The following is a 14105-nucleotide window of genomic DNA, read 5'->3' as shown; positions in this document are numbered from 1 at the left end:
CAGACTCATTTCAGTCCTCAGGATGAAACATGGGAAGCAAGGACGAAGATTAAGTACATAAAACAAACCGGAAGCCTACAAGCATATCAGCGGGAGTTTGCAAGTGCAGCTCTGGAACTTCCTGACATGGCGGAGAGGGACAAGGTGTTTAACTTCATTATTGGGTTGAAGCCTTGGGCACGCAATGAAGTGAAGAGGCAGAAGATTAGAACACTTGAAGAAGCTTTTGCTGCTGTTGACAGGTTGGTGGAACATTATGATGAGACTTCTGATGATAGGAAGAAGAAGTCCAAGAAACCGAAAGATAAGAAGAAGGAAGATGCTTCAAAATTGGATGATAGTTCGAAGATGAAGAAACCTTTGAAGTGTTGGATTTGTGCTGGTCCACATACGGTGAAGAATTGTCTTCTAAACCAAAGGTGGTTGCTATTGCACAATCTAATGGAAAGAATGAAGGTGCTTCTGTGGGGATGATGCAGATACTTGGTGCTTCTGCTACTAAGGAGGTGGTCTCTAGGAGAGATCCTGAAAGGAACAGGTTGCAGTATGTTCAGATGAAGGTTGGAGGTGTTGATGTACTCACTATGGTAGATAGTGGGGCTTCTCACAACTTCATGAGTGAAGATACTGCGAGAAGAATTGGACTGAAGTTTGTACCGGTGAAGGCACAAATGAAGACAGTGAATTCTCCTCCTATGGGAATTCTTGGTATAGCTGAGAAGGTGGACACTACACTTGGTGAATGGACCGGGAAGGTGGACTTCACTATAGTGCGGATTGATGACTATGAAGCTGTATTGGGGATGGAATTCATGAAACAATTTGAGGCTATGGTTGTACCACATTTGAGGAAGCTCTACATTTATGATGGAAGGGAAGATGTACCCATTGGTGTTCCAACCATTGGTGTGACAAAACCTGATCATAAATTAGGAGGAATGAAAATGGAGGATAAGGAGAAGGTGAACAAGCGGTTGTCCACTGTTGAGGCAAAGCTTGTGGAGCAGTCATTGGTCATTAGATCACTCTCAGATAGCATCTTGGATTTGTCAAGAAGGCTAGAGCTGGTGGAAGATGATGATGATGATGTTGATGAGGTATATGTGAGACCGAATATCCAGAAGGAAGACCGGGAGGCATATCTACAAAGGATGGAGATTGAGGATCCTGATAGATGGATTGAGTTGATTAGTGAGGGAGAGCCTTCAGGCTCTACTCCCTCTACATCTTCTTAGATGAAAAGAGAAGATGGGGCTCATTGTTAGCTGCTCATGGCAGTGAGTCATTAAACATGTTGAGCAGGTATGATTGATGGTGCAGGGATGGCTTAGCATCAAGCATCATGACATGTTGCAGATGGATGGAGTTTCCATGGACCTAAGCATGGATTGTAGATTCTTGATGAGTCGAGGATGTGGCAGATGTTTGAGGAACAGTTGATGAGGACATGAAGATGTTCACTCTCATGGATTGAGCGTGATGGTTGGATTAGCTACCCAACTAGTTCAGACATGGGGTCGCGAAGTGTACAGAGATGTGTTGGCATTATGCTAGAGTATCATGACAAAAGTTCACATGATGACATATGGATCAAGATGACTACTATATTGTTGAGATGAGATGTTGACACATGATTGAGGTGTGTTAACACTTGTTGACATAGCATGGGCAGTTTTGCACATGGTGATGATGATATGATGGAGTTTGACACATTGTTGTGGTGGACATGTAGCTTGAGTTGGAAGGATCAACCTTCCATGGTGGAGAACAGCATGGGGAGATTGTGACAAGGTGGTCATGGACATCTGATATATGACATACATTAGTATGGAGTATCTTGGTGACAGTTGGTTGCTAAGGTGGAGCATGATGGAGATGGGATTCTACATATGTTGCAGAGATGTTTGCCTTATGTGGAGGAGTTGACATCATGGTTGATGATGATCTTGGTGGAGAGCTACCGAGATGGTATGTTGTCGAGGACGACAACGATTTCAAGTGGAGGAGGATGTAAGGCCTTCGCGACTCGGGCAGGCACGTGACGGGCGGGCACTCCTTGCACGACGAGCGGGCGCTCCGTGCACGACGAGCAGGCGGACGGTGCGACGGGCGGGCGCTCTTATGCGACGATCATCCGAACCTTATGCGACAATATGCGACATTAAAATGCGACGAAAGGGGAAAAGATGATTAAAATGGTTAAGTATTAATCCTTGTTTATATGCGATGGCAAATGGAGTTTGGCCGACGTATGAAGTGCACATATGGGCGTGATATGAAGGTTGTGGGGTCGGCCTTAAGGCTGGACACCCCCTTCAAACCACACGCAGAGTTGTATATAAATACGAAGGACTTGGAGCTCATTTGGAGCATCATCAATCAAGCAACTCGCATATCTCTTCTACACTTGGAGCAGGGGTAAAAGGGCGCAGTTAAAGTGCGCATAACTCATGCGCTCAAGAAGGAGTGCGCAGATTTACTGGGAGCTGGTCGTAGGTTGAAAGAGTGCGGTTTTGAGGTGATTGTGTGTAGAACTTAAAGGAGGAGTTCTTGGTGTCTCGGGTGAGCACCCTCCTACCGTATGAGGTTGGCACATGTATTGTAAAGGCTGTCTTTGCCTTGGTTGTAAATATTTCTAAGTATAGACTTGGAGTTTTGCCAAGTATACTTGATGATGTATTATTGAAGAACTGTTATAATATATTATTGTCGGGCAGACTTTACCGGGAGTTGCCCCTCCCTTTATACTTGTGTGCAATTGTTATTGTTCTTGGTTAATTGCATATGGATAATGAATGAGTATGGGCTTCATTAAGTATAAAGGATAAATGCATTTTACTTGGTTGCGAAACACAAACTAAGTAAGGACAAGTGAATTAGGCGTAGTCCATGTGCACGAGTATTGTTAAAAAGAAAGTGTTCGGTGGTGCCGCACCTCGCCGGCACGGTTGAAAGACTACCGTAGGCTTGGGGGCGTGACAGTTGGTATCAGAGCAGCTGATCCGGATATTGAAGCTGCTACACAACTTCACCGAAGTGAAGTTGGTATCAGAGCAGGTCTGAAGACTTGGAGAAGTCTTGCAGGAAGCTGGGCGAAGCAAGTGTGTATACACTTGGAAACTTGACAGTTGATATCTGAGCAAGGTTGCTCGTGACAGTGAAAAGGGTACTTGCAGGTGAAGGCAGTCTTATGCAAGCACATTGTGTGGGAGCACTTGTAGAGGTGTCATGGACATCGAAGGAGGAGTGCCAAGGCAAGAATGTTGTGTAGATGGGCTTGCTGATGTGACATGGAGACTTATCACTTATGAGCCTGTTATCACAAAATCATGCACTGAAGGGCTGCTGATCAGTAGACTCTGTGTAACTGTTTCAGACCAATCTTTTGACTAAGGCTTAGCCTCCTTAGCCTGAGAGGGCTCTCTCAAAAGGTTATTGATTTTGACTATTGATAAGATGGCTAACTCTTGCAAGGTGAATTTAACAAACATGATGGCTGGACAGACATTACAAAGACTTCCATTGGGCTTATGGAGTTAATCAAACTTCAGTAAACTATAACACTACTCATACATAGAAGTCAGGGCATGTGATGTTTAAATACTCAAAACACATCTCATAAAAAACCTCAGCTTACAAATACACACAGGAAATCAGAGCAGCAAAGTGAATTCTGAGTGATTGTGTATTCATACAACTGTAAAAACATTAAAGATAAAACAAAACCACATATCTTGAGCATTGAAACACTGTATGAATCCTGAGAAGACAAGCAGCCAATTGTATTACTGAAACTGAGTTTTACACAAGCCAAAATAATACTATGTTTTCTCCAAATATCCAACCCTACTTACATTCCTCATTCAGCTATATATAGAAACATAATCATAACTACTTGGAGCTTCCTCCTCCAGCATGAGGGGAGCTCGATGACTGCCATTTATGACACCTATCTGCTTTGAAACAAACTATTTAATACAATAACCACTAACTGAAGTTCTAAAGAGTTCTAATTTAATTATAACTCTGACTCTATCTCCTTCGTGGAATGATTCCTCCTTGCAGCTTTGACACCTGGTTTCCTCTTCGTTTGGCTGAGATGGCATGAGATGAGCAGTTAATGCCCCATGTTGGCTTTGGATACTGAAAGCTTTAATCTGCTCCGTGTTGGCTGAGAATATCCCTTACTTTTCGGTTCTGGTCCCCCATCACTTTGAATATGCAGCAACATGTACTTTAAGTCTCTTTAATAACCCAAAAACAATAGAACACCACCATGTTTCCCGATGAGTTGGATGCTCCATCGATGGCCAGGTGCGCAAGCCAAAATTCCATGTATGCAATTCATTCAATCACCCTATAACCGGCAATAAAGTGGCTTTATAACCGAAAATTTACACTTAGGTTAAAACATTTCACCTTTTTGAAGGCACACCTGTCTTGATCAGAATGGCTGGGATGTCTTCATTTGATCTTTCACATAACCTTTAGGTGTTCCCTTTTGAAAATTCCCGCACATATTACCAAACTGTTTATTTGCTTTGAAAACGCCACCTACAGCAGTTTCGTAGCGCGCTACGAAACTGCTGTATTTGTTAAAACGGCTTGTATTTGCCCTGAGGTATTTACCGCCTAGACATTTGCTTGCCAAAACTCCTTTTGATCTTTGATACATATAGCAAGGATATACATGTCCTCAACACAACAAAATTAAGCAAAATTTGCCAAAATTTGGAACAAAACCTTTCTTTGAACAGCAACTTTATTTATCAGCTAATTGGTCTAGCTGGGCCTTTAAGTCTTCAACCTTTTTCCACTGGCCTAGCTGTGCTTCCAAGTCTTCAATCTTCATTATCCCAAGCACCTCCAGCAGTATACAAAAACAAGGCCATGAGAATACCAGAGACCGTTGCAAACATTAGCATTGAAGGAACAACTTTGGCACCAAGTAAAGGCTGATCTGTATACTGACCCAGAATCTTAAATGAGACACCAATTAAAACAGGAGATACAACTGCATAACATGCCCATGCACTGAATAGGAAAATAAGCATCGATCCCAATAGACCTCCAAGAAATACCTCTGGAATAGCTATATCAACCTGCGTAAATGGTTGATGAGCATAAGCTGATACTTCATATAGGCACTGAATAAAAGAAAAGAAACTAATGCAGCAGATCCAATTGCAAAGCCTTTGGTGGTAGCTTTTGTGGTGTTCCCGACTGCATCAAGAAGATCTATAATTTCTCTTACTCTTTCAGGCTGTTGACTCATTTCCACAATTCCACCTGCATTATCAGCTATTGGCCCAAACATATCCATTGTCAAAATATATGTTGCAGTACTAAGCATTCCCATAGTAGCTACGGCAAGATTTTTTAATAAAATGTAACATGTATTTCTCCTTAGATTATACAAAAATATCAGAATGCCACGTCTTTGTGTGCTGTCAACCTTTGTCCATGTGTGAAGACAAAAGTTCTTCCAAGCTGCCTGACATATTTTGGACTGTAGTAAATGTGTTCACTTTATGACAAAAGTTTAAAGTTGCATTCGAATACATGCTTCCTCCACCTGTGTTAACTTTGCTGAAGATTGATAATTTTGAAGGATCCCTTGAAGATATTCCATTTTCAACATTTCCACTTGCAGTTCAAAACTAGTGACTGAGATTGGATTATTTAGCTTCAGCTGCTACGAAACTGCTGTTCTGGCTGAAAAATATGGCTTGGGACAGAGCTCATAATTTCTCACAGAAAATGTATTTGGAAAAACTGAAGGAGGTTTTTGTGAACCAATCCGTGCTTAACAAAAACCTCTCTTTTTTTTTGAAACACCTTCCCTACCGCCCAAAATCTATCTTTGAAGAAGATGTGTAAAACAGGAAATTAAAAACTGCACCTACAGCAGTTTCGTAGCGCAACTTTTAGTCACTCGTTTCTCCCAGCTCATAATCAATTTGAATAAACTGAAAGAGGTTTTTCTAGTTCAGTATGTTAGGAATAAAAACCTCTTTCAATTTTCGAAAATATTCTTTCAGCTGCTCTAAATATCTCCTGGAATTTGACTACTTAAAACAGAGAAATATGCCTGTAAAAAACATCACCTACAACAGTTTCGTAGCGCGCTACGAAACTGCTTTGTAATTTCAAAAACACAGCTTACATGCCAAATTCGACTGTCTTGAGCTTTTTATCTTGAAATGTCCTTCTCATCTGCCTTGAAACTATGCAGAGGCGCCAATTTTCAAGGAAAACTTCACAAAGGTAATTCATATCAAAATTTAGGATTACCTTACTTGCCTTGCTTGAGCCTTCAAAGAACTTTTAGGTATGCTGACCTTGAGTTTGCCAAGTGATTCTTATGCATGAAAGGAGCATGAGAATAACCAAGACCAAATCTTTCTTACCTTACCCTTTTCCTTTGAAATTTGTTTAGTGATAACAGTGGCTCCACTTGGTATAGTGTGCTCCAGTAGTACACTAAGAACTCGCAGGTCCAGTGCTTTATCCTTTATGACAAACGAAAATTTGCTTGACAAGTGTTCCCTTTAATCTTCTTGGGCCTTCACCTCGGGCTTAAGCTTGATTATCATTGTAGGAGAAAGAAATCTACATTTACTAAAAAAAAAAAATTGCTCAGTCAACCTTGAGCTTATTTGCAATTTCCTACCTACCTACCCTATTAATTTCCAACTTCTTTCAGCTCAATCAATGTGAAATTTCCAATGTAGCCAATCATTTGCCTTATTTGATATTTGAGTTTTTTGACTGCATCGGAGTTCAGAGCCACTATGATATTGTGATGACCGCTGCCATTGAAATTGCCTCTGATCTTCATAGAAAAACTGAAACACTGGAGAGTAAAACTCTTCCATGTAGTCAGCTATAGGATCCCAGAATACATGATCAGCTTGATGATTTTTGTAACTTTCTGGTTGTGAAAACTGATCTTCAACAACAGTGTACTCTTCCTCAATCGTGAAAGAGAAAGGAAGCAACACTCTCTCCTTGTGTTCTGCCATAGAAAGCTTCTGAAAATAATGATCATAATTATGAAAACTATATGCCTGAATTTGACCTTCTAAACCTTCAATGTCTTTCTCAATGTCCTCAGCAACTTCATCCAAAAATTTCATCTTATCTTCTGTCTGGCAGTCAAATGATTTTAGATACGAGGACAAGGACAAAGAAAAACTTTCATTTGTATCTCCATTACTATGATCATTATTCCATTGTTTGAAACCTTGAATTGAAGGAGAGTTTGCCACCACATCTGATCTATCTATCCATTCATCCAAAAACATAAGCCAAAAGTATTCAAATGACTTAATGGATTTGGCAGGAAAGCTTTCAATCCACTGTTTGCATTTCCCTTGAAATGAATCATAGAACAACATAATGCAAACATCATCATGTTTAACTCTAAGAAGCTCAGTAAAATCACAGAAATCTGATATATGCTTCAAAGTTAAACTCAAATCTTCTCCATTGAATTTTGGACCATTCCTTAGAAAATATGCATCCTTGGGAAAATGATTTGGTAAACCATGAATTCCTGAAAAATCTATGCATGCATACCTTGAGATAAGAATGGTAGCATCTGGGTCCTTCATAATTCCAGTGGAATCACCATGAATGTATGAATTTTGAACTCTTCAACAATGGAGTCGCCAAGGTAGATTTGCAGCCTCAAAAACCTTCTGAGCTCCTGCTACATTCAGAAGTTCAGCTTCATTATTTCGGGAATGAGTAATCTTCAGGCTCCCGGCAGACGCACCAAAATGTTATCACAAAATCATGCACTGAAGGGCTGCTGATCAGTAGACTCTGTGTAACTGTTTCAGACCAATCTTTTGACTAAGGCTTAGCCTCCTTAGCCTGAGAGGGCTCTCTCAAAAGGTTATTGATTTTGACTATTGATAAGATGGCTAACTCTTGCAAGGTGAATTTAACAAACATGATGGCTGGACAGACATTACAAAGACTTCCATTGGGCTTATGGAGTTAATCAAACTTCAGTAAACTATAACACTACTAATACATAGAAGTCAGGGCATGTGATGTTTAAATACTCAAAACACATCTCATAAAAAACCTCAGCTTACAAATACACACAGGAAATCAGAGCAGCAAAGTGAATTCTGAGTGATTGTGTATTCATACAACTGTAAAAACATTAAAGATAAAACAAAACCACATATCTTGAGCATTGAAACACTGTATGAATCCTGAGAAGACAAGCAGCCAATTGTATTACTGAAACTGAGTTTTACACAAGCCAAAATAATACTCTGTTTTCTCCAAATATCCAACCCTACTTACATTCCTCATTCAGCTATATATAGAAACATAATCATAACTACTTGGAGCTTCCTCCTCCAGCATGAGGGGAGCTCGATGACTGCCATTTACAACACCTATCTGCTTTGAAACAAACTATTTAATACAATAACCACTAATTGAAGTTCTAAAGAGTTCTAATTTAATTATAACTCTAACTCTATCTCCTTCGTGGAATGATTCCTCCTTGCAGCTTTGACACCTGGTTTCCTCTTCGTTTGGCTGAGATGGCATGAGATGAGCAGTTAATGCCCCATGTTGGCTTTGGATACTGAAAGCTTTAATCTGCTCCGTGTTGGCTGAGAATATCCCTTACTTTTCGGTTCTGGTCCCCCATCACTTTGAATATGCAGCAACATGTACTTTAAGTCTCTTTAATAACCCAAAAACAATAGAACACCACCATTTTTCCCGATGAGTTGGATGCTCCATCGATGGCCAGGTGCGCAAGCCAAAATTCCATGTATGCAATTCATTCAATCACCCTATAACCGGCAATAAAGTGGCTTTATAACCGAAAATTTACACTTACGTTAAAACATTTCACCTTTTTGAAGGCACACCTGTCTTGATCAGAATGGATGGGATGTCTTCATTTGATCTTTCACATAAACGTTAGGTGTTCCCTTTTGAAAATTCCCGCACATATTACCAAACTGTTTATTTTCTTTGAAAACGCCACCTACAGCAGTTTCGTAGCGCGCTACGAAACTGCTGTATTTGTTAAAACAGCTTGTATTTGCCCTGAGGTATTTACCGCCTAGACATTTGCTTGACAAAACTCCTTTTGATCTTTGATACATATAGCAAGGATATACATGTCCTCAACACAACAAAATAAAGCAAAATTTGCCAAAATTTGGAACAAAACCTTTCTTTGAACAGGAACTTTATTTATCAGCTAATTGGTCTAGCTGGGCCTTTAAGTCTTCAACCTTCTTCCACTAGCCTAGCTGTGCTTCCAAGTCTTCAATCTTCATTATCCCAAGCACCTCCAGCAGTATACAAAAACAAGGCCATGAGAATACCAGAGACCGTTGCAAACATTAGCATTGAAGCAACAACTTTGGCACCAAGTAAAGGCTGATCTGTATACTGACCCAGAATCTTAAATGAGACACCAATTAAAACAGGAGATACAACTGCATAACATGCCCATGCACTGAATAGGAAAATAAGCATCGATCCCAATAGACCTCCAAGAAATACCTCTGGAATAGCTATATCAACCTGCGTAAATTGTTGATGAGCATAAGTTGATACTTCATATAGGAACTGAATAAAAGAAAAGAAACTAATGCAGCAGATCCAATTGCAAAACCTTTGGTGGTAGCTTTTGTGGTGTTCCCGACTGCATCAAGAAGATCTATAATTTCTCTTACTCTTTCAGGCTGTTGACTCATTTCCACAATTCCACCTGCATTATCAGCTATTGGCCCAAACATATCCATTGTCAAAATATATGTTGCAGTACTAAGCATTCCCATAGTAGCTACGGCAAGCTTTCTTAATAAAATGTAACATGTATTTCTCCTTAGATTATACAAAAATATCAGAATGCCACGTCTTTGTGTGTTTTCAAACTTTGTCCATGTGTGAAGACAAAAGTTCTTCCAAGCTGCCGACATATTTTGGACTATAGTAAATGTGTTCACTTTATGACAAAAGTTTAAAGTTGCATTCGAATACATGCTTCCTCCACCTGTGTTAACTTTGCTGAAGATTGATAATTTTGAAGGATCCCTTGAAGATATTCCATTTTCAACATTTCCACTTGCAGTTCAAAACTAGTGACTGAGATTGGATTATTTAGCTTCAGCTGCTACGAAACTGCTGTTCTGGCTGAAAAATATGGCTTGGGACAGAGCTCATAATTTCTCACAGAAAACGTATTTGGAAAAACTGAAGGAGGTTTTTGTGAACCAATCCATGCTTAACAAAACCCTCTCTTGGTTTTTTGAAACACCTTCCCTACCGCCCAGAATCTATCTTTGAAGAAGATGTGTAAAACAGGAAATTAAAAACTGCACCTACAGCAGTTTCGTAGCGCAACTTTTAGTCACTCGTTTCTCTTAGCTCATAATCAATTTGAAGAAAATGAAAGAGGTTTTTCTAGTTCAGTATGTTAGGAATAAAAACCTCTTTCAATTTTCGAAAATATTCTTTCATCTGCTCTAAATATCTCCTGGAAGTTGACTACTTAAAACAGAGAAATATGCCTGTAAAAAACATCACCTACAGCAGTTTCGTAGCGCGCTACGAAACTGCTGTGTAATTTCAAAAACACAGCTTACATGCAAAATTCGACTGTCTTGAGCTTTTTATCTTGAAATTTCCTTCTCATCTGCCTTGAAACTATGCAGAGGCACCAATTTTCAAGGAAAACTTCACAAACGTAATTCATATCAAAATTTAGGATTACCTTACTTGCCTTGCTTGAGCCTTCAAAGAACTTTTAGGTATGCTGACCTTGAGTTTGCCAAGTGATTCTTATGCATGAAAGGAGCATGAGAATAACCAAGACCAAATCTTTCTTACCTTACCCTTTTCCTTTGAAATTTTTTTAGTGATAACAGAGCCGATGGAGAGGTTGTACACTCTTGTACAACAAGGCCATGGATTTGGATGGATTTGTGAGCAGATTATGGAGCATTCCTACTACATGGAGAGCTGAGGCATATTGCAGAGACCTTTGGGCCGAGACTCGTATGCTTGCTAGAGTGTTGGTTGGGGATGACTTATGGAGCTCATGATGACATGCGATTGTTGTGACTTTTAGGGACTTCATATATGGTGGACTTAGAGGAATCTAATGCATTGAGGAGCTGAGGTCAGGAGACTTTGATGCAGGTGCATACTTTCAAGTACATGCATGGGTGTGACTTGAAAGAGTGACTTGATGTGGAGGATCGATATGAGACACTTTGGAGTGATGAAGTTACGATGATGATGATGCCTTGGTGGCAACTCTTGGGCATGAGTTGAGCCGAGACTCAACTACCTTTTGACATGGGAGCTGATTGATCTATGATCATGAGTAGCACATGGATAGATGAGACAAGTAGATACTTGTTTCTATGGCAGACTTGAGGGATGGCACATTGTAGATGTGATGGAGGTAGCTTCATGGACTTGGATGTGGCATACCGAGAGTTGGAGTTTGATGAGATGGTCTCTTCATATGGAGGAGGCACACGTATGATGTTGGGATAGATGTGGCTAGTTTCATGTAGCACATTTACACCAAACATCATGGATGACATGTTGCAGTTGAGATGAGGACTACTTCATGGACCTGAGCATGGTTTACTAATATGGATAGATTCTTGATTGAGTTCAGGATGTGACAGGATGCTTTGAGGAACGACTGATGGTGGCATGAGGATGTGCATTCTCATGGTTTGGGCGTGACGGTTGGATTAGCTACCCAACTAGTTCAGGCATGAGGGAGCTCAATATGTAGAGATCTGCTAGCATTGTGTTGGAGTATCATGGCAACGGTTCACATGAGGACGACACATGATGAGGTCGACACAATATGTTGCAATGAGCAGGCAGCTTGGATGGAGGGACCAGCCTTCCACGATGGAGCAGCATGTGGAGATTGTGACATGGTGGTTGATCATCATGGATTGAGATGTTCCGATATATGACATATTTTTGAGATGAGATGTTGGCACATGGTTGAGGTGTGTTAGCACTTGTTGACATATCATGGGCAATTTTGCACATGGTGATGATGACATGATGAAGTTGACACATTGTTGCGGTGGACATGTAGCTTGAGTTGCAAGGATCAACCTTCCATGGTGGAGAGCAGCATGAGGAGATTGTGACAGGGTGGTCGATGATCATGGACATCTGATATATGACATACATTGGTATGGAGTATCTTGGTGACAGTTGGTTGCTAAGATGACACATGGTGGAGATGGAGTCCTACATATGTTGCAAGGATGTTTGCCATATGTGAGGAGAGTTGACATCATGGATATTGATCTTGGTGGATGGCTACCGAAATGGTATGTTGTCGAGGACGACAAAGATTTCAGGTGGAGGAGGATGTAAGGCCTTCGCAACTCGGGCAGGCGTGCACGACGAGCGGGCGGTTAACGCGACGGGCGGGCGCTCCTTGCATGACGAGCGGGCGCTCCGTGCACGACGAGCGGGCGAACGACATGCGACGGTCCTCCGGATATGCGACATTAAAATGCGACGAAAGGGAAAAGACGCTTAAAATGGTTAAGTGTTGATCCTTGTTTATATGCGATGACAAATGGAGTTTGGCCAACGTGTGAAGTGCACATATGGGCGTGACATGAAGGTTGTGGGGTCGGCCTTAAGGCTGGACACCCCCTTCCAACCACACGCAGAGTTGTATATAAATACGATGGACTTGAAGTTCATTTGGCATCACTCAACAAGCTCGCACTTCCTCTTCGCATTGGACAGGGGTAAAACAAGTGCGCAGAAAAGAGGAGTGTGCATACCTCATGCACTCCTCTTGTGAAAGGTGCAGATTTACCGGAAGTCATTCGTGGGGTGTTCAAGGTGCGGTTTGAGGCAGATTGTGCAGGACTTAAAGGTGGAGTTCTTGGTGTCTTGGGTGAGCACCCTCCTACCGTAAGAAGTTAGTACATGTATTGTAAAGGCTGTCTATGCCTTGATTGTAAATTATTCTAAGTGTTGGCTTGGAGCTTTCCAAGCATCACTTGTATTGTATTTTTGAAGAAACTGTTATAATTGGGCAAACTATTCGGGAGTTGCCCCTCCCTTTATACTTGTGTGCAATTGTTATTGTTCTTGGTTAATTGCATATGGATAATGAATGAGTATGGGCTTCATTAAGTATAAAGGATAACTAAGTTTACTTGGTTGCGAAACACAAACTAAGTAAGGACAAGTGAATTAGGCGTAGTCCATGTGCACGAGTATTGTTAAAAAGAAAGTGTTCGGTGGTGCCGCACCTCACCGGCATGGTTGAAAGACCACCGTAGGCTTGGGGGCGTGACAGTTGGTATCAGAGCAAGGTTTGCTCGTGAAGACTTGGAAATTTGACAGTTGATATTCGAGCAGGGTTGCTCGTGACGGTGGAAGCAGGTACTTGCAGGTGAAGGAAGTCGTTTCACACGAAGTGGAACAAGGGCCGGTTCATGGTTGCAAGGAACTTTGTGAAGCTAGTAAAAGTTGGAACCGGGTGTCGTAGAGTTGGGCAGGCGGTACTACGTGCTGGTCATTCGATTTGGGCACTTGTCAGATGGGTAAGTGGGACTGCGTGTGGACAGGTATACACGGTTTGGGCGTTTGTGGACCAAACAAAGTGCGGACCGGGGAAGACGAAGTACAAGGCATGGCAAGTTTGGGAGAAGGTGAAGGGAAGCTCTTGCTTACCTTATACAGGTTGAAGAGGTTGAAGGAAGAGAATCCCCGAATCCGAGATAAGATTGAAGTCTTGGAAAAGAACATTGAAGGAGAGCTTCTTCAACCTGGTTGGACAATGGAGCAAGGTGAAGTTGCAGATTGTGCTATCAAGGAAGAGGAAGTGATGATGATTGAAGATGTTGCAGACTTAACCATGATGGAAGTCGAGCTTGAGGATGATCAAGTTGGACCAAGATCGTGCAGTTTGTGCACATGGATGGATGAGGATACTCATATGGAGGAACCTCATGATGATGTAAGTACTATTGATACTTGTGTTTCATTTGAACATTTGGTAGATGGACCGTATGCAGGGAAGGGCAAAGCCAGTTTGCCGATGC

The 14105-nt window shown here is 41.3% G+C and overlaps 2 pseudogenes; both read right to left on the bottom strand.

Annotated features, from left to right (window-relative positions):
- Positions 1–4841: 4841 nt before the first annotated feature.
- LOC149250573 (pyrophosphate-energized membrane proton pump 2 pseudogene) lies at positions 4842–5359 on the bottom strand (annotated as a pseudogene).
- Positions 5360–9312: 3953 nt separating this feature from the next.
- LOC149250572 (pyrophosphate-energized membrane proton pump 2 pseudogene) lies at positions 9313–9830 on the bottom strand (annotated as a pseudogene).
- Positions 9831–14105: the final 4275 nt, after the last annotated feature.

The sequence above is a fragment of the Pinus tabuliformis genome, chromosome 7 (genome assembly GCF_031772625.1).
Source record: "Pinus tabuliformis cultivar Carrire ecotype Pingquan chromosome 7, CPIR1, whole genome shotgun sequence".
In the NCBI taxonomy this organism is placed as follows: Eukaryota; Viridiplantae; Streptophyta; class Pinopsida; order Pinales; family Pinaceae; genus Pinus; species Pinus tabuliformis.
Note: the sequence above shows the minus strand (reverse complement) of the source record. Positions and strands in the feature narration are given on the sequence as shown.